At 40.6% G+C, this 19,274-nt stretch overlaps 1 protein-coding gene and 1 long non-coding RNA gene across 2 annotated transcripts in view; both read right to left on the bottom strand.

Moving 5' to 3' along the window:
* CHN2 (chimerin 2) overlaps positions 1-19,274 on the bottom strand; it is a 163,898-nt gene that overhangs the window by 46,951 nt on the left and 97,673 nt on the right. The gene's annotated exons all lie outside the window — the stretch shown is intronic.
* On the bottom strand, positions 2,299-4,116 carry LOC311432680. The gene is made up of 2 exons (XR_014690240.1): positions 4,014-4,116; positions 2,299-2,404 (listed from the first exon to the last, which is right to left on the bottom strand). It is a non-coding gene; the product is annotated as an uncharacterized lncRNA (long non-coding RNA).

Here is a 19,274-nt window from a genome sequence, read left to right as displayed (position 1 = left end):
ACCCCACAATGGATCACCCGGGCTGGACCAAAGTTTACAAATCAAAGCACAAGAAGCAGGTTATGATGCTGCTTATGGGTCAGTCATGGGAAGAGCATGAGACAACTGGATTTTCATAATTATTTGCTGACAACAGGGCAATGGTGAGACTTCCCACACAGACTTTTTGAGCCCTATAATGTCACGGGTTACAAACACCACCCCTTTAGGCCCAGCTGGAGTTTGGCCTCTTCTACCTCTGGCTCCTTCAGGCTGTCTCTGTTGAAGTGAGTAATTTGTTGGAACTAACTCTCCTCCACAAGGAGCTGGCAGTTTTCATCAGAAAAAATGCTGCGTAGAAAAATTCCCAGTGAACTCAATTAGCTGGAATCTTTTAAATGCTGTCAAAAAGCCTTGTACTTTCCTTCAACTTCATCTGTGCAGTTTTCTGCAGTTGGAGAAGAAAAGCCTGAGTGACATATGATATGGAAACCTCCCAGCCAAATGGCTGAGGATGAGCAGAGCTGCAAGCTTGTGGTTTTTTTTTTTTGGCCTTTTCCAAAGGGAGAAAATCAGGCATTTATCCCTCAGTACAACTAAGACAGAAATTCACTGGGAAGAGTCTCATTAAAGAAGTGAAGGAAATTCAATTTCTCTTGGAACCAAAGCAGTCAGAAAATCGGAGAACATGCTTGAGAACTTGCCTACTTGGAGAGTTAAGCCAAACCAAATGAGAAGAGACCACTCAATATATATTTTTGCAAGATAATATTTTAGTATTGCTGAGCACACATAATCCCAAGCAAAGTCATGGAAACTAGACGGTGCAAAAGGGTTCAAAGCATATTTCCTGAATGGTACAGTGTCTACTCAAGTAAAGACACAGGACCCACCCTGGAGGTCCTAGCCAGGGCCCTAACTAGATGGTGGAAGGGTGATGCCCCTTGTTAACTGCCCGGAGCTCTTATTTTCAGTGATGATGGTAAAAATGGGCAGTTTCTCAGGCATCTCTGCTAGAGGAGGACAAGGTAAGAGATCCCCTCCATTTTATCCTATCTAGCTACAGATAAGGGCACTTTGACGCTTCCAAAACTGCTATTCTCAGGTGTTCAAGACAGCAGCAATTGCTCTCCTTACTTCAGTCCCTCTGAAAATGGAGGAGAATGCTGGTAGCTGCATGTTTCTCAAGCATGAAGAATACTTACAGAATATAAAACTTGTTTTTCCTCCATCCCCTACTAAAACACCAGCCACTTTCTGCCGGAGCAGTAGCCACCCATCTCCCAGTTTCAAACATGTAGGTCTTAGATGCTGTCAGTGAGATGCTCAACTCACCCGCAGCCACATCTTCTCCTAGCAGCCAGGAAGCAGTGGAAATTGCTGTCAGCTATAGCTATGGCATTCAGGGGAAGGCAAAATTTGGGATTTTATTTAAAAAAAAACAACAAACTACTTGAATCGAATCTGTTGGATATAATAAGCTTGCATGTTGCAATGTACCAGTGTACCTTTTTGTAAAACCCCCAGAAGCCATCTACATGGCAGTGGTGGAAAACAGCAGAACCACAGCAACCAGGCATGTTGCAGAGAGGGCATGTTTGCAAAGAGGTGGACATCTACACTTAGACTGAGGTTAAAAAAAAACATGGATGTCAGAAACTGCACCCATGGAACTTAAAAAATATATTAGTTTAAAAAAGGCAATGTTGGCTTAAAATTAGCCTGAATTCACAGAATTGCAGCATGTGCCAATTTGTCATGCTTATTCCCCTGACCAGTCTCCAGGCAAAGCTGGTGGAGGAACAGATATCTGAGTTCCATGAAATTTGGTAGCTGGATGGAGGCAAGAAATGCAGCCTGCAGTCTGAGCTCCTGAGCTCTTCTGGCTGGCCTGGCAGTGGAGTTGAGGAGCTGCAATGCTGCTGCCTCCTCGGCAGGTAGTGAAAAGGAGGTGTCAAAGGGAGAAGAGGGCAGGAGGAATGGGGTGAGGGAGGGATGTGCCAGAGATCTGGAGGGATTGCTGGGCTTATTGAAGTAAGGAGTGCAGAAAGATAGAGTAGAAATCAATAAGGAGCCAGGCATCACCATTTCCACTCTTCACAGAAAAAAAACAAACAACACAACTAACCCATGTAACTGGCCCCAAGTGCTTTGTGTCAACCAGAAGTATCTGGTCTTACAAAGATTTATTCTCTTAGGGATTCATGGATTTTAGTGCTTAGAATTTGAAGGCATTGCAAATCTTTGCTATAGGACTCCCTTTAACCCCTTTGCTGCTGGTCCTTCTTGCATCTTCTGTGCTGTGGCAGAAGGTGACTGTTTTTCTTTGTTGTGCCGATGCTCCATAGGTAGAAACCAGGGTATCTGTGTTGGGGTTTCTGAAGCATAAAGTGGGAACAAGCCAAAAGAAAGACTTTTTCTTGTCCTGGGAAGGCAAGAGGGGAAATAATGAGGAAAAATAAAGGTGGTGTAGGGTGGTTTTCAGGATGATAGCTTAATATTTTTCCTTGCATAGTTGTGTACCTGAACATACGCTTGAAAAAAATTGTTGTTTTTCTACAAAAAAAGAAAAATATTAAGGAGGTGGAATTCCTTAAAGTATATTGTAATAAGAATATATATATATATATATATATTTATATTTATATTTAACATGACCTTAAAATAATGTTTCCAAATCTAAATTTCTGTTCCTGAAAATGAATACTGCAGCTCAGTGTTACATATTAGCTGGACCCAGGCCTTTATTACATATTATGTATATTTAACCTATAGGGGGTAAGGTATGGGCATTTTGCTGTGACATTGGAAGACTTCTTTTCACTCTTTGCTTTGACTTCAGCAGATAAAAATAATTTATTTGTTCATCATTTGTAAATCCTCATAATTCACAACTTTACTTGTTTATTTAGAAACATATCTGTCTTGTTTAAGCAAAAAGAGAAGTCAACAGAACTAAGCGTGGCCAATGGGTAGATCTTTGTTTCATGTTTTTGATGTTTACTTCTTCCCTTATTGCTTCTCTGGAAGTGATGTCACTTGTCAAAGGAAATTATTAATGCTGCGTTTCTCAGTAGTAGTATTAGGAACCTAAATTTCCTGTCATATGCTACTTTTTGCAAGAGAATCTGGGTAAATATACATTTTCATTCTTGCAAAAATTGTTTCTTATTTCACCCTGGGTGCAGAACTGGGACTGCAACTGACCTTCTGCCCTTCAGGGTGGTATACAAGTGGTAGGAAAGATTTACAAATATCCAATTGGAAGAGCTATAAATAACATGGTGCTACAGCTTCTTCCTTCCCCAGGATTAGAATAGATAGAACAACATGGCAATGATCTTGATCAGTTTTGGTCATCCCATGGACGAGCAAAGGATGAGATCATACAACAGAGCTTAGTGTTGCCTCTTCCCAAGAGGCTTTAATTTCTTCTTCTATCAACAATGGCCTGCTGCTGCAGTATCCCTCTGCTGAAGGGTGGCAATAGCAGCTTCCAAGGGCACAGTGCTACTTTTCCCTTCAGGGAAAGCAGTAACTCATTGTCTCTTACCCTGAGGCAAACTGGTGGTGACTGTTCGGAGCAGCCAATGCACAGGGCTTTCTAAAGACCTGTTGTTTGCACATTCCTGTTGCTCACCAGCTTAGGAGTGGAGGCAGGCTAGTTACAAACCACTGCCTCCTACACCCCTCCTGTCTGGTGGAAGAGGAAGAGGCTGCGGTGTTGCTGGAGGAAACTGCAGTACTGGAAAACAGTGTCAAATTTTATTGCTGCTCCTCTTGAGCTAAGCTTAGCTGAGCTCCCCTTGAACCTCTCCTGAAGTGACACCACAGCACCTGGATTTTTAAAAAGTTAGTGACACAGATTTAAAATAGAGAAAAAAAGTGATTACTGGGATGGGGCATACACTTTTTTACAGAACTGCAGGGTCAAATTCAGCAGTGCTTCCTTGCTTGAAGTGCCTGCTTCAGAAGCTGTGGGATTTAACCGTGCTAACATTTTTTTTTTTTTTTTAGAGGCTCTATTTTAATACCTCTCTTATCAGCTTCTAGCTTGGATGGTCTACTTTGCCAAAACAAGTTCCCTGGACTCCTTTATTCCGTCACCACAGGTTCTCAAGCTTGATTTTGAGAGAAAAAGTAGAGTCCTGTAAAAAGCAAAAAATTAGTTTGAACAGAAGGACCCAAAGCTAAGGAAGGTAAAGCTTGAAACACCATTACTGGAAAAACACCCATGAGGGGTTAAAAAAGTCATAGGTGAGAGAGCTGCAAAGTGTTTAATTGAGAAAAGGGCACCCTGCTTAGGAAGTCTCTCCTAAATACACACTGTGAAGTCCAACTCAGAGTTGCAGAGAGAGGCAGTGGCACATATGGAACTGAGGGGTGAACTAAGAGCCCAAACCTGCTATGCTCAAACCTAGCCTTTGCCTCTACCTCACTGCTGACTGTCAATTCACTTCATAGCTCATCCTAGGCCCATGTTACTATGCTTAGATCCAAGCCATATGCTTATCTACCCATCTGAGTAGATTCATTAAAGTTATGGTATTTGAAAATTCAGACTTTGGAGACTGATGATATTTCTAGCACTATCATTTCTGTATCGAATACTAGCTATATAAATGTATTAAAAATTCTGCAATTTTTAGAACCGATACACTCAGCTATCAAGACATCATTTGTAAAAGTGCTGTTAAGGCAAAGTGTTTTGTCTTTGATATTGTAGATCAGAAGAATCTTCAAGGAAAAGGGCTTATGACTAAAAGAGTAAACATTTTAAAAATTTTTTAATGCTGTTTCTGCTGTTTCTGTCACTCATGGTTCTGTAGTTTCTTCAGAGTAGCTGTCTTTTCTGCATTTGCCACTGAGACCAATAAAAAGATGCTGATTAAAAGAAAACACATTGGAGGTCTTACTTGTCTGTTTGGGATTTATCCCAGGCTCTGTCTGTAATACCACACTGGCTGTGACCACAATGTCAAATCTGGCCTAGTCTCATCTTCCTGCACACGGATGCATGCTTGAGTACCACCCTGACCTGACAGCACCACTAGCACAAATGGGCCTTAAACTCAGCCATAGCCAGTCCTTAACATCACCTCGGCCAGACCCTCTCCTTTAAAAAAACTGACTTTTGAGGGCAGTTAGGTATACAAAATATACTGAGTCTTAGTATTATTATTGTAAATAGACCATCATGATAACATCTGTACAAAACAACCATAATTACAGGTGTGGCAGGCACACATTATTCTATGGAGAGAGAGAGAGGCATTCATGTCCTACATTCCCTGTTTGTGCATCTTTGCACATATGTACTTTCCAGCCTTTCCATCTGTGAATAAAAGCAAGATTGTACCCCCAAGTGAAGCCACTTGTGCAAAACATTGCATGTGCAGTGGAAGCTAAGATGAGGATCTGGTGGAAGCCCAGAGAAAGGATTTCACCAACCTCTGGAATATGAAGGTTAATTCAACTGGGCACGGCATCTAACCCTACGACGGTGAATGGCAGATAGGAATATCCAGTGTTTTTGGTCAGTAAATGCAGAACACAGCAGCAGCTCTCAGGTTCTCAGTACAACAGGCAATGAGACCACTGCAGAACCAACTGCTCTATGTAAAAATGGTGATACAGACCATCAGCTTATCAACACAGACTGAAGTGCAACAGAGTATGCACTACTAATGGCATGAAAACTGAGAAGGACAGAGAGCAATGACATGCCTTCCAGCAGTAAAAATAATAATAATAATAAAAAAAATACTCAGATGCTGTGTGTGACAACTATTTTCATTAGGTGCAGAGCCAAGAAAAAAAGGCATCATACTGAAAATAAAACAGGCAGTTTGAGGCTCATTATTGTGCCATTTGCCTGCACCTCTGTGTGGGCTGAGAATCCTTTCTGCCAGGTTTCTTGCTTTTTAAATATATCACAGACACACGCACAGACGAATTGTGAGGTATAGACCTGTCATGAGGCAGACTAATGTCAGCACTTCAGCCTCCTGGCTGTCAGCTCTGATTCGAAATAACCTTTTGTCTTGTTGTTCCAGCTACTAAATTACAGATCAAGCAAAAAATGTAATTATACCACAAAAGGCCACAGACAGCATCTTAAAATACACTGAACTGTAAGCCAAGCAACAACAATAATAAAAAGATAAACTAGTATTACCTGTGGTACATAGCTAATCCAAAATGTTCCACAGTCCCACACGGATTATTATAGAACTGTTTACTACTTGCCAATCTCTGCTTTGCAGGGACAACCCCCATTTGTAGTATAATTTTGATACTGAAAGTCTTGTGAAAAATACATTCCCCTGTTGCAATAAATACTCTATTATAGTGGTACTGAATTTTGTTGTATCTGTTGTTGTTGTTGTTTTGTTTTATTTTGTTTTTCCTCCCTAAAATGCAGAACTTAGTGTTGAGCACTCATATATTTTGAAGTAGTATGAGGTTGGGAATATTGTGACTTGTTTTCTATGCACAAATTTAGCTGCTGAATTTATACAGAAAGAAAAAATATCCAAAGCTTATAAGAATATACTATTCTCTCAATTAGCTCTGTTTATATTATGTTGGATTGGAAGTGCTATCAAATATTGAATAGTCTTGTTTATTAAAATCTGATTATTGGACTATTAAATATTCTGTTACTTGTCCTCGATTCTTGTACATATCTATAAAAACACAACTACTCAAAATACTAAATTATTCTTAGCAACACCTGGCAAGATAAAAATAGGTGTTGTTATTACATGCAAACCTCCACAACTGTTAACCCAATCTACATGCAATCAGAAAGGCTGCCAATGGCTGAAATACTTAGCCTCCTCTTTCTTATTAATGTCATGATTCTTATCTTTATTCAAGAATTTGAAAAAGGCAATATAACAAGAAAGCATTAACATTTCAGTCACTGTCCCTTTATTTGCATTCTTCTACCTTAAACATAATTTGCAGAAGAATCAAATTCACTACCCTCATTTGTTTGCACCAAGGAGGGTGGTTCTGAATTTGAGAAGTTACAAACACTTATTACTCCATGGATAGTTCTGGCACTGTCTGATAAGTACTCCATTCCCAAATTTTGCTCCAGGGATTCTTCTTGTGTTGCAGAAACTCTAGATACTAAATTGAACTAACTGGACTGATTTATTCCCATCAAAAAATTCTACTTAAAAGATACCGAGCAGGTAGATGTCTCAACTCCAGCAGTGCTCCACTGTGTGGTGCTTTAATCTCCCCTTTACTGTTATCTAGTGATATGCGTGTACCCAGATCTCCAGGTAACCTGGTCAGAGCAGTAGCCCATGCACTGTGAACTGTACTTTATTGATCTGGTGTGATGAACAAACAGCCCAAAAACTGCTGTACAAGCTGCCCGTGCTGTGCCGGTTCAGTAGCCTGTCCCTCCACAACCCGAAGGCAAATGTATCACATAGTACTTGTCCACATTTCTAGTTCCTCCCTCCCTCCCTTCCTTTCTTCCTTCCTTTTCCTTCCTTCCTTCCTTTCCTTCCTTTCCCTGCTTCCTCTTCCCTTTCCACTTTGCAACATAAAAATTGGTGAGGAATAGGACAAGGGGAAGTACAGAAGCTTTTGTTTTTTCTTATGAAATTTAGTGTCTATAGTTGGATGGTACAGAGCTTATACACAGCTCACATGTGGAGAATGAACAAGCCACTGAATTGAGAGCTTATTCAAAAACCACACTTGCAAAAATTCCCTACACAAAGCCTCATATGGAAGTTATACAAATCCCACATTGCACGCAACGTCCCATAAGAAGCAAGTTATATCAAATTATGACTTGACTTTATTCAGTCTGGATTCTGCCAGCCCACAAAGAAACCACTATCCAGCCTTTTCCCTTAACTTCCCAGTACTTTGAGGTCTACAAGAAACCAAGTAATGTGAACAATGTCCTTGAAGATACACTCTCTTTATTCCAATCTCTGGCAGTATACCTCATTTTCATCCCTTCTGGAAGTGCCTTGAGCTTTGCCTGTAAATTCACTTGGCCTGACATATTCGACAATGCATTATAGCCCAGATGGATTTAGGAAACTGCACTGATTGAATTAATCAAATCAAAGGGAGGGGAAGAGGGGAATTAAAGGAAATTATTTTCCCCTACTTCCTAAAAAAATATAAATTAATAACACTAATTTATTTGAGGCAGTTGGAGTTGCCCAGGCCTCTCTCTACTTGTATTTTAAAACACAGCCTTGTAAATACAGCCCAGCTGTGGTTAGGGACCTAGCCATTGTGTGCAGGGGGGCAGATGTCACTCCACAGTCCAAATGATGTGCTGGACTACTAGTATTTTCCTGCAAGCTGGGAAAATAACAGACATAGAAATCTTACAGAATATGGGTGTCAAAAGACTCTACTGAAAATGAATATATGTATAAATTCATTTCTGCAAAACAAACCTGAACAGATTCTCTTAATGCCAGAGCACAGATGCTCTGGGCACAATTTTCCATGTCCTAAGGCAAGCTACAGGACATTCAGCTTTTGCCCCACCGCATTTCTTGGCATCAAATAATGCCATAGCTACAGCCTGCTTTGTGTGGGTGAGGAGAGGACAGAAAAGGGATGGGGAATGGGACTTTTCTTTCCCTGTGAAGAGGACTGGCCTGTCTGGGGCACAGCCAATATCAGGCAGACTGACGGGAAAGGATTTGTCCCCCTAATCCTGCTCTCGTAGCAAGATCTATTTTCCAAACTTCTCAGCACTGGCAAAATGAACACACCCCAGTTCAGACCTACATATTTAGCTCCCTTCGTATACATCCCATCTTGTTTGTAAGAGCTAGGATTGAATATCTATAAATAGCTGTGCTGAATCAGAGGTCAATGCATGAGTTACAGCAGGGCAGACTGATGGAAGACAGCGTTGGTCTCAGACACCCAGCTGGTGATGGATGCAAGCTGGAGACCTACAATGCCCTTCCTTCCAGGGAAAGCTGCAACAACCTGTGCAAAAAGCACTGCAGCTAACTCCTGCACTCCTGAAGAAGTTCATCTTTACTCCAGGGCATCTGCAGCTACTCCAAAGGTTATTGCTGTATTCTTAAAATATTGAGAGGAAGAACAAAGAATTTTTAGAATAGACCTAGCAAATATGATGTTTTTCAGAGGCTAAGTGTTCTGCCCCAGCAATGGCTGTGGTACTGGGGTTTCTCAAGGATGAACTGTGTGAAAAGGCATTTCTGAGAGCTCGCTGTGTTTATTCTCCCACAGATGGAGAAGCAGCAGCATATGGAAAACTGCAGCCTGGCTGACTTAACAGGTGCCACACAGACACAGAAGAAAGGCATATGTTCTGCCTTTGACTATTTTGCCCTAACCACAGGACATTATTACCTTAAAATACCAGCTCTGAGATAAAAAGCTGTTCTCTGCCTTTACATGAGGAGAAATACTAGGTTTCCTTCATATGATTTTTAAAAACATTAATTATTCCTACATTCATCCTTTCAGACAAGTAAAATAAGTAAGTCATGCCCAAACATGTTTACATTTTAACCCATCACTATTCATACAATTTCTCTTAGACTAGAGCCTTCTATAGGACCATTGCCATGTACATCTACACCTTATCACACTACATTTAATAATCTAAGCATTGATATACAAGTGACTTTTGCAGCTAAAGAATAACTTTGAGGCAGAAGTAAGCAATTATGTCTTTGTGTCTCATTTTTAAAAAACATGCTGAATGCCTGTTTAAAAAAGGCATGTGGCAGTCATGTTCCCAGGAAACTGCACCAAGGTATTCCTCCCATCACACCAGCACAAATGGGTGTCAGCTGTGGAAGATGCTGTACTACGGTATCTGGAAACTCTTAAGTAAATATGCCACCTAGTGTTTAATTGGGACAATTTCATTCATAAATCATCAATCAATTCCTCCAAAACTGTTCCCTTCAAGTCTATGTGGTGTAGAGTTTAGCAGAGATATCTTGAGGAGTCTTCTCCCTCGCTGCCTCCCCCCTCCAAAAAAACAAAAAGTCACTGTACAGCAGTCCTGTGAAAGAAGTATTTTCATCCCCTGGGACTGTTTAACTCCTGATAGACTCTGCCAAATGGCCAAACTCAGTTCCCAGCCCATCTTGCCCTTTGGAGAAGCCTGCTCCTCAGACTGCAGTGAGCAGTGCAGGCAGCACTGGGAGCTGACCTGGGGATCTGTCCCACTGCTAAGATCCCCAAAAAGCCTGATGGATGTACAAAAAGCTGACTTGCTCCACCAGCCAAATGGCACCTGGTCCAGCACATGAGCAGAGTGAGGGAAGCAGGGCTTGCTTTCTGCATCTCCCTGCCTACAGACACTGGGTAGAATCGTTTTGAGAAGCTGAAGCACTGTTCCCAGCTAGTAGCTTGCTGGGGACAATATGTTACCACATCAATAGGTATTGTCTTAGATAGATGGATGAACCAGCAGAAATTCAAGGCTCTTGAAGTGTAACAACTACTATTTCTCTTGACATTTAGTAGATACAGAATTCCTCCTGAGGTTATGATAATGTTCTTCCTCGCCTCTAGCACCTGCTGAACAGTGGCACACGTGGCTTAAAGGCACACAACCCTCTCAACTCTTGACAGAAGAGAGGGGCTTGACAGGGGCTTGACCCCTTCTCATATGCACAAAACGTGCCAAATCATCTTCTTAAATTCTCTTGATGTTTCTGCCATGGACACTCATTATGTTTCTAGGGATTAGGTTTGTACACTGAGCAACATCACAGCTCAAACCATGCTGAGTTTTTGGTAATGTCTTGTTTACTCATTTTCCCAATCAATAAAAATCTTAAATGAAACTGCAGTCCCTGAAGTACTTCATCAGCTACCTCTCCCCAGTGTATCAAGTTGCTGCCTATCTAGACTCTGCTTGAAACTCTTCTACCTATTTTCAGTCCATGTGACCACATTCATGCACCAACCAATTTGAATTAATGTCAAGAGTATGCTTTCAAGAGACATTGTACTACTTTGCTAAAAATCCAATTATTCTGCATCTGCTGCATTCTTTTCATTCAGTACTTTTGTAAATCTATCAAAAAGGCAATCAAGTCTAACTGGCTGTATTCATTCTTTATAACCCATGCTGACGACTGTGCATAGTCTCACTGTTCTACAGGGCTGAGAATACATTACAAAAAAGAGCCCATTGTTACAATTTGTACTTTTCACACCACAGTGTCTTCTTTTCCAAATATTAACAGCTATAAAAAGCTTGGGTCCCCGACCTTTGTCATCAAGCCTCAGCTGAGAAGACTTTGAATAGCGGGTCCTTTGCTGTGCCCATTTACTAGTTGCCATCCTGCCCACGCCTGCCAAATCTGCTGCTTTCCATTGCATGGTGGCTCCCGTAAGCTCCACCAGCCCTGTGGCTGACGCTGCAGCTACCTGATAGCTGCTGGCTCAGCCCAAGGCTAACCAGGCAGATCCCCCCACTGGGTTCCCAGTATTCCCAGCTCTGGGGCAAGGGTGTGTGCTGCTAGGCTGTCTTCCTACGGTGTCAGCCCAGATGAAAGATAGGGTATCAGCTTGGCCTCTGCAACTGTCTTCACTCAAGTATGCACAGGGCTTAGTGGTGAGACCTCCTGCACCCCAGGCATAGAGGACGACACTCCTCTATGGGCCAACATAGAGGACTTGATGGCCTGGACATACACTTTGTATGCTCAGAAAGGCTAATATCTGGATGTGATGGGACAAGTGCCAAGCAGCATGTGGGGACAGAAAGCCAAAAGGCAGGCAAGACATTCCTTGGCTGAAGATCTGCAGACCATACAGGGTATGGAAGAGGAAGAGCTTAGCATATCTTGGCTAGTGTTAAGCATTTTGCTGGACATCACAATAGCAGTTACACTTAATTCCTTGCTAATGAAGTGGGAATTCAGAAGGCAAGGTGGAATATACCCTCCTCTGAGTGACACAGGGAAGAACCAAATCACTATGTTCCTTAGCTAGGTTTGTAAGAAGTGTTCATCTCGATAGGATGAATCAGAACCTAAATAACATTTTCTTTTTTTTTCATGCACAGAAACCCACAGAGAAGTAAGACTAAAAGTTACCTTAGCAGGCTTTCCTCCTACCTCAGGTATCAGTGATACCTATGCCATTTCTCAAAGATATTTTCTAATGTGTTTCTATGCCATCAGACGAGGGTGATTTTGTTATCCCCTCAGGCACTCCATGACAGCATTTCAATGTCCTTTCATTTTTTCTCCCTTACTATCTAACCTGCAATGTTCATCACTGCATTTTAGGCCTGTCATCTCTTTTCATGTCCAGCATGAACACAGAGGACAAATTTATTGTTTTCCTTCGAATTAGTCAAAAAAATAAATGACCTAAACAAACAACAATATAACTAAAATACTTATTATATATATATAATAATAATAAATATCATTCACTATTTAAACATATCCCTTTCGACACAAATTCCAAATCCTCCACTAACAGAAATAAGTATCTTTCTTACTGCTAAGAAGTTAAACTCCTGTTTTCCAAGATCAAATGTCTGCAGTTTACAGGCACCTATAAGAATTTATTGCCAATTCCTACACCCTGTTCCAAGATTCATGTGAGATAATCAAGTATGGATTTTTACTTTAAAAATTGAATTTTATTTTCCAGTGACTAGACAAATGCATTGTTTGTACTGAAAGCTCCAACCCAGTCTCTATGTAAGCTTGTTTATACTAACTTAATACCATCAAACTATTTAAAGAGTATAAAAGTCAAGACAAAAAAAACACCTCATATAAACATTTTATTTGTAATATATCAAATAAGGCATGTTTTTATGCAACAAACATCCAGCTTTATGAAAATTACTAATTAGTTCATAATAGGAAAATACCCAAGAGGAAAAGATTAATTTATGTATTCAGCAGAGCCTAGCTGCAGATACAGTACTGCACTTGAAGAAATACAGAGCCAAATAGCATTTGCTTTAGCACGACTATAAAACACTTCTGATGCGTCTAATCATTTCTGGTACTAATCTGACATTCTCATTTGAGAAAATCTATCTGCAGTTGTAGATAGAATCTACACCTGGAGTTGTAGATTCAGGCATGAAGTTTTTGCATGGTTTCCACTAGGCTACCCTTACAAAATACTGCATAAGGAAATCCTTCAGCTGTAACAAACTTCATATTCACCTTTGCTACATATACTTTGTAGTGCCCTGAACTGCTCCAAGACCCAGTGAAATGATGAGGGTCTTCCCATTAATGTCACTAGCAATTGGATCAGATCGTATCTGTCACATCATGCCATCTGTGTAAATTAGCATTGTCTAAAACTTACAAGCTCTCTTCAGGCATAATTGTATCACTGATTATGCTTAAGGCAAAAGTCATGAATCCTCAGCTGCTGGTATTAATGTAACAAATCACAGCAACCTAGAGAGACATTACCAGCTCAGAGAAGCAACGTAAGCAAACACTTTGCAATGGAATCTCTTGTTCTCTTGATTCCACCAATTTTCATTACTGTTAAAACGAGCCCAAATTATTCTTCTCAAAAAACCTTTCCTAATCAAGCAAAACATTAGGTATTAGTCTAGTTAGGTGTGCCACAAAGAAATGTTTGTTATCCTGTGCACAAATATAGATAGCCAGAGGGAAGGATTAGAAAAAGATATTTTCCATGATTGTACTTTGGTAGCTTTTATTTTTATCCCTTATATATTACCTATTTCATATTTATGATGCTTTAAAGAAAAAAAAGAAGCTGTAAAGAGGCACAATGAGACACACTGGAAAATACAAAAAGAATGCCAACATTAAAAGGCAAAAGAAAATCATTGAGCAGCTAAATTTTCCGGAAGATGGTGTTTGTCATTCCAAATATAAATCTGCTTACCGCCAGATCTACTGTATTTTTATAAACTACTCCTCACTGTAGTATAATACCAAGGAGTGTTCTTGGTTAAATCAATACTAAATGCTAACAGTTATTTAAAGAAGACAGTGGGGTATGTAGCTAAGTACTTGTGTCAGCGCATGCCACAGTTCAGTACGTACAGGGGGTATTGTGTGTACAGAATACTGCTGTTCAGGACAAGCCAGAGTGATTGATGAAAGGAATTAATTACTCCCAAAGACATTTTGACATGTAAGCTTGTTGCTTGTAGATGCAAAAATGCCACATGCCTTTTATCACTGCATGTCTTACTGGAATCTGCAGATGAAGGCCATTTTCATGTGCAGGCTTTATGGTGCTGCTTATCAGCGTGGTGCCTGAATATCTTCTGCACAAAATCAGTACTGCCATGGAGAATCCCTTGTGAACTGTGTGGATGTGCATACAGGAGTGAGACCTTAACCCCTAATAAAAGAAGGTGGTGGTGGTGGTGGGGTGTTAATGTCCCCGTAGAAGTGAGCATTTTAATTTGCTCTCACTAAGCAATGTAAAACACACCAGCTCAAATTATCAGTGCGGTTCTAGCCCAGAGCCTGCATGAACAGATGTTTCTGCTCACTATCCCCTTAACCCCCTGATCTGCTGCCAGAACATTGCTGTACCCTGCAGCCCTCACCTGAAAGGAAATGCTCAACATCTGGGTAGACATCTCAGCAGAGAGTTAAATACTAGCTAGTAACCTGTAATGGGATCATTAGAGGTTTAGAGGAGCTGCAGAATGGAAAGAATAATGAATAAATGAAAGACTTAAAAGATTTCTTTATCACTGGCTAACAGCAGCACCTGGAGAAAATTCGGGGAAGAGACAAAAGATGGAGAAGTAGGATGAGGCTGAAAGGCCTTCAAAAAGGGACGTGGTGTGAATAAAAATGTAAAAGTGCAAATACTTATAAAAACTGAACCAAACCAGATTCTCTTAAAATTGGCTATCTCCTGCGCCGTTTTGATGTAAGGAAAATTGTAGTGCCCCTAACAAAATTTAGTTTCATAACCAGATTACATCTACAATTAAAGGATGTTAGAAAACAGTCTTTCCTGGAAGTCCTGCAATTCATTCTGTGGGAAACTGTGTGTGAGCAGCATGACTAATGAGGACAGTAATACCAACTTCTACTTCTAGCAAAGTTATTCTTCCTTTTCTGTCACCTTTGCCTTAATAGCAATAGCTTTCTTATCTATTATTTGTGTGGGATTTTCTGCCGAGGAAATCTACAACCTTCCAGACTTTGTAATATGCTTATCTTTCCAGTTCCTTAGTTGTAGCCATGGTATTAACAATGGGCTTTGTCATTTGCACATAAATGCACGTAAAGTAAGGAGCTCTAGCACAACTGACTGGGAGGTCACCGTGCCAAGCAGCAATACGCAGTGGTCTGCACTGTCCTGCTGCTAAGCCAACTCTCCGCATGCACCTCTTTCTTGGTTGAGCTCAAAATGCTACATGATTCTTCCTAGGCTGTCATTGTTGCAGGCCTCTTGCTGCTCCTGGCATGCATTCACAACCAGAAAGCAGAACAGGCACTCCAGACCCAGCTCCAAGCATGCTCATATTTCATGTGCAACTGGTATGCTTGAACTGACTGAGCCAGATCCTCCTTGGAGAGAATTCGACGGGAGCTCTGCCAGGATGCAAGTGAGTGGAGACCTGGCACTGACAAAACCTTTCTTATTTTTTACTGCGTTTACCAGTAGTTTGTCCTCTCTCAGACAGGTTAAGACCAACCCTTTTGCAAATACTTGCAGCTCAACTGCTGCCAAAGTTTTTCTTGTACTCCGGTGTTCCATTCTCATCTTTCTCCCCATGCTACCATAAATATTTGAGAAGCTACAAGACAACCCAAACTGATGAAATGCTATTCTGTAACAGCAGACTGGAGAAAAAAAAAAAAAGAAAAAAAAGAGAGAGAGAAAGCCAGGATGGTTTATTTTCAACAACTGCTTTTACCTGCCTAGAACGGTCCCTAAACTCCAGCTGCATTTACTTTCATCATTTCAATTCTTTGAATATATTTTCCCAAATTTCACTTGCTGCTGTAGGATTAGAGAGAAATAATTTTTTTTTCTCCTTGCCAGAGATATAAAGACGGCTGACGCAGTAATGGCAGCAGTTTCATGATAACATGATATATGGTAGTGATAAACGCTTCAGAAATGACGTATTTTGCTGAGTGACTATGGCAATTTTTTCTCTCCTACACAAGGATTAATTGCTCGCAGCGAGTCATACTTCTACCTCCATAGCACCAGGTCCTTATCTGCCCTAAACCTTCCACTATGCGTTGGTTTTCCCCAAGTATGGCGTTCCACAAATGGAGCACGAAGCAGGGGATCACAGCCCGCCCAAGCCAAAGTCACAGCCCTAACCAGACAACAAACAGTGCTCAAATGTACATTACACAAAAATCTGTTTCCCTATCCAAAATCCCTTTTAAAGTTGGACCGTGTTAAAAGGACAATCGCCTGCACTGCTAAGGAAATATTTGCAGCATGCTCTTCTCCTGCAACACTTTATTCCCCAAAGTCTTTGTGGCTCCTTTTAGATTAAAGATCTTTTAAACAATTCAGACTAAAATGTGGAGTCTGTATCTATGAATTTAGTACCTCTTCAAAATTAGACAGAAATAACTTTTGGATGAGACATCAGCATTAGGTATCTTAAAGCAAACATTTTATTTGGCCTATTACAAAAGATGTTGGGTAAAAAAGCAGGAACAACAACAGCTTAATCCAGCCCTCATATCACACCTCCCTTTTGGAATGGGCATGACTCCACTAATTACAACCTCCAAGAAATTGTAATTATGGGAACAGACAGATACCCCAGGCAGCACCAAGACATTTCATTCAAATGCGTGCTTCCCCTGCCAGCCCGTGCCTTGGTGACAACCTTCCCCCGACCTACCCAAAGGGGAGCCGCAGCTCCGCAATGACTGAGACATTTAGTAATTTCTGCTGTCAACATGGGACACGACGGAAGGGACTGATTCCCAGCACGGTGTAACAAATCTGCTAAGGAGATGAATGCCTTCAGCTGCAGTTTCACACTCTGGAATTGGTTTCAGTATAAAACAAAATTTCACTTGTAAAAAGCCTAATCTGTAACAGAAGCACTGATGCTTAACCTCAGAGTGCTAAATTCTCTTGTTCCTTTTGAGAAATAATGCAAGTTTCTGTCCTGCGTGTAAGGCTTACCCCCCATCATTTATGAAATATTCAAAATACTCCAGGCAGCACTTTCAAATAAACCAGTTCAATTACTGAAAAATTACCTTTTACCTGTTCAAGTAGCCAGAGAAAGTACAGCTTACAAAGAATTCAATTATGTTTTCACACATGCAACAAATAAGTTACTCTGCAGAAATATGTCAGACCGAATATTCATTGAATACACATCATGAATATACATTTAATTCTAGTAGTATGAGTTTTATTGGAGTAGTTGCAGGCAAAGGCTTTGATCTAGGGGCAAAGCACACCCTTTGTTTGAAATGTACAACACATGACAACCACAAGCAAAAATCTGATACTAATACCTCTGAACTACCACTTTCTCGGTTTTATTTCTGTATGTTAGAAGACATTAAGATTTGTATGAGAACGAGAATTAGATTCCCTTTAGCTTCCTTTGTCTCTTTGAACTATTACTGACAAACACTCAGTATTTCAATGATGTATTCAATCTGAGGTTACTGTGAGGAAGAAAGGGGAATGACAGTCTCTGCATCTCTGCCTGCTCTCCAAACCTCTCCTGAGCTTCTCCTAGGAACATATAAAGCCAAAGCAAACATGGTAGGAACTGTAAAGACTTCTGTAACTTTCTTTCAGCTGCTAATCATTCACCTAAAGTAGCATTTTCTCACATTGATTTGCATGAGATGATGGAAAACTACAGGTAACAGTGAAGAAGAGCCTTGGGATTCTTAACTTATCAGTGCTGAGGCCCTAGCTGATGTGGCGTGTGAGCACACCACCTTGCCTACTTAGCCCTGCTCCTCTTGTAGCTGTGATGGCTCCTACTCCTCTTGGCAAGGAAAGTGTGTTAGAAACAGCTGCTATTTCTCCTTCTGCTGCTTTCCCTCAGTGGGAGGAAGGCAGAGACAGTTGCCAGCAATGCAATGGCTTAGCTGAAGCCAGCTATTTTTACATGAATGCAGGCTTGCAGGCTGCCACTGCTTGACTGTTCAAAAATCTAGATAAGTGCTTGTAGGATAAGGACCTGAGGCACTGCCATTTGCCCCACAAATCACCTCCGAGGTAACTAATACTTTAAACATTTTAATTTCATTCAGCTGAAGTACAGATGAAAAGACCTAATCCAACCACTAATGAGATCCAGAGCTGTATTTCCACTATAATCAACAGTGGAAGCTACATCAGGTCCAAAAGTGGTATTTTTGAGCACAGGTACCCAGAAATAGGGATGGAGCTTTCTAGTCACTGTAAACCGTTATTATTATCATTATTATTATTTTTGAGTTGTTATCAGATGAAAGTCTCACCCTGTCCTTTGTGCTGCATTTCCACTCACATGAGGAAGACTGGGTATCAAATCTGGCTGAAAATTCACCTTAAAACTCAGTTACTTCTAATCTGGAACAATTTTCTAGAGTCACCTACTGTGTAGCTGCATAAAACCCTATGTCAGCAAAAAGGAGGTGGTGAAAGAGAGAGGGAAGGGGCTCTTTCATAACAGCTAGCACATTGTTGTTTTAGAAGTGTTTTTTCAGTACTTACCCCAAACTGCCTAGCCAGAAAAACAACATCCTACTCCCAGAAAAAAAAACAAAAAACAAAAAACAAAACACACCACATAATCAGTTATGAAATACAAGCTACTAAAACTTCCCTCTGAAGTCTTTGAGAGCAATGCAGTACGTAAAAGACCATTAGTCCTCAACTGCAAAAACTGTAAATAAAACTAAGAAAATATTGAAATTTTGAATACCTTTGCTTTTGTTTTTCTTTGTTCAAAAATTTCCTGGAGAACATAGCATGACTGTCAATGATCAAAATTTTTTTATTATGCTACAGTCATTTAACAGTCAAAATTCAATTTCTTGTGCCTGTTACAGCATTAACAAACAACCAGTGTCCAAATGCAGGAGTCAACCAAACAAATTGGAAACCTTTCTCTGTGTAGCATCCAGTCCCCTAGCAAATTGCAATGCCATCAAATCTAAAACATACTGTCCATTCTCCAAAGGAGAGATGGGATGAGATTTCCCTGAGGCAGTATACCTTTCTTTAAAAATGTCATTATTAATGGAATTAATTTCTTACAGAGGATGAATAGGTTTACATGCCAGGTCAGTTACTGGAGCAATTGCTACCAC

The sequence above is a fragment of the Aythya ferina genome (assembly GCF_964211825.1).
Source record: "Aythya ferina genome assembly, chromosome: 2".
Classification (NCBI taxonomy): Eukaryota; Metazoa; Chordata; class Aves; order Anseriformes; family Anatidae; genus Aythya; species Aythya ferina.
This window is presented reverse-complemented; position numbering and strand designations above follow the sequence as displayed.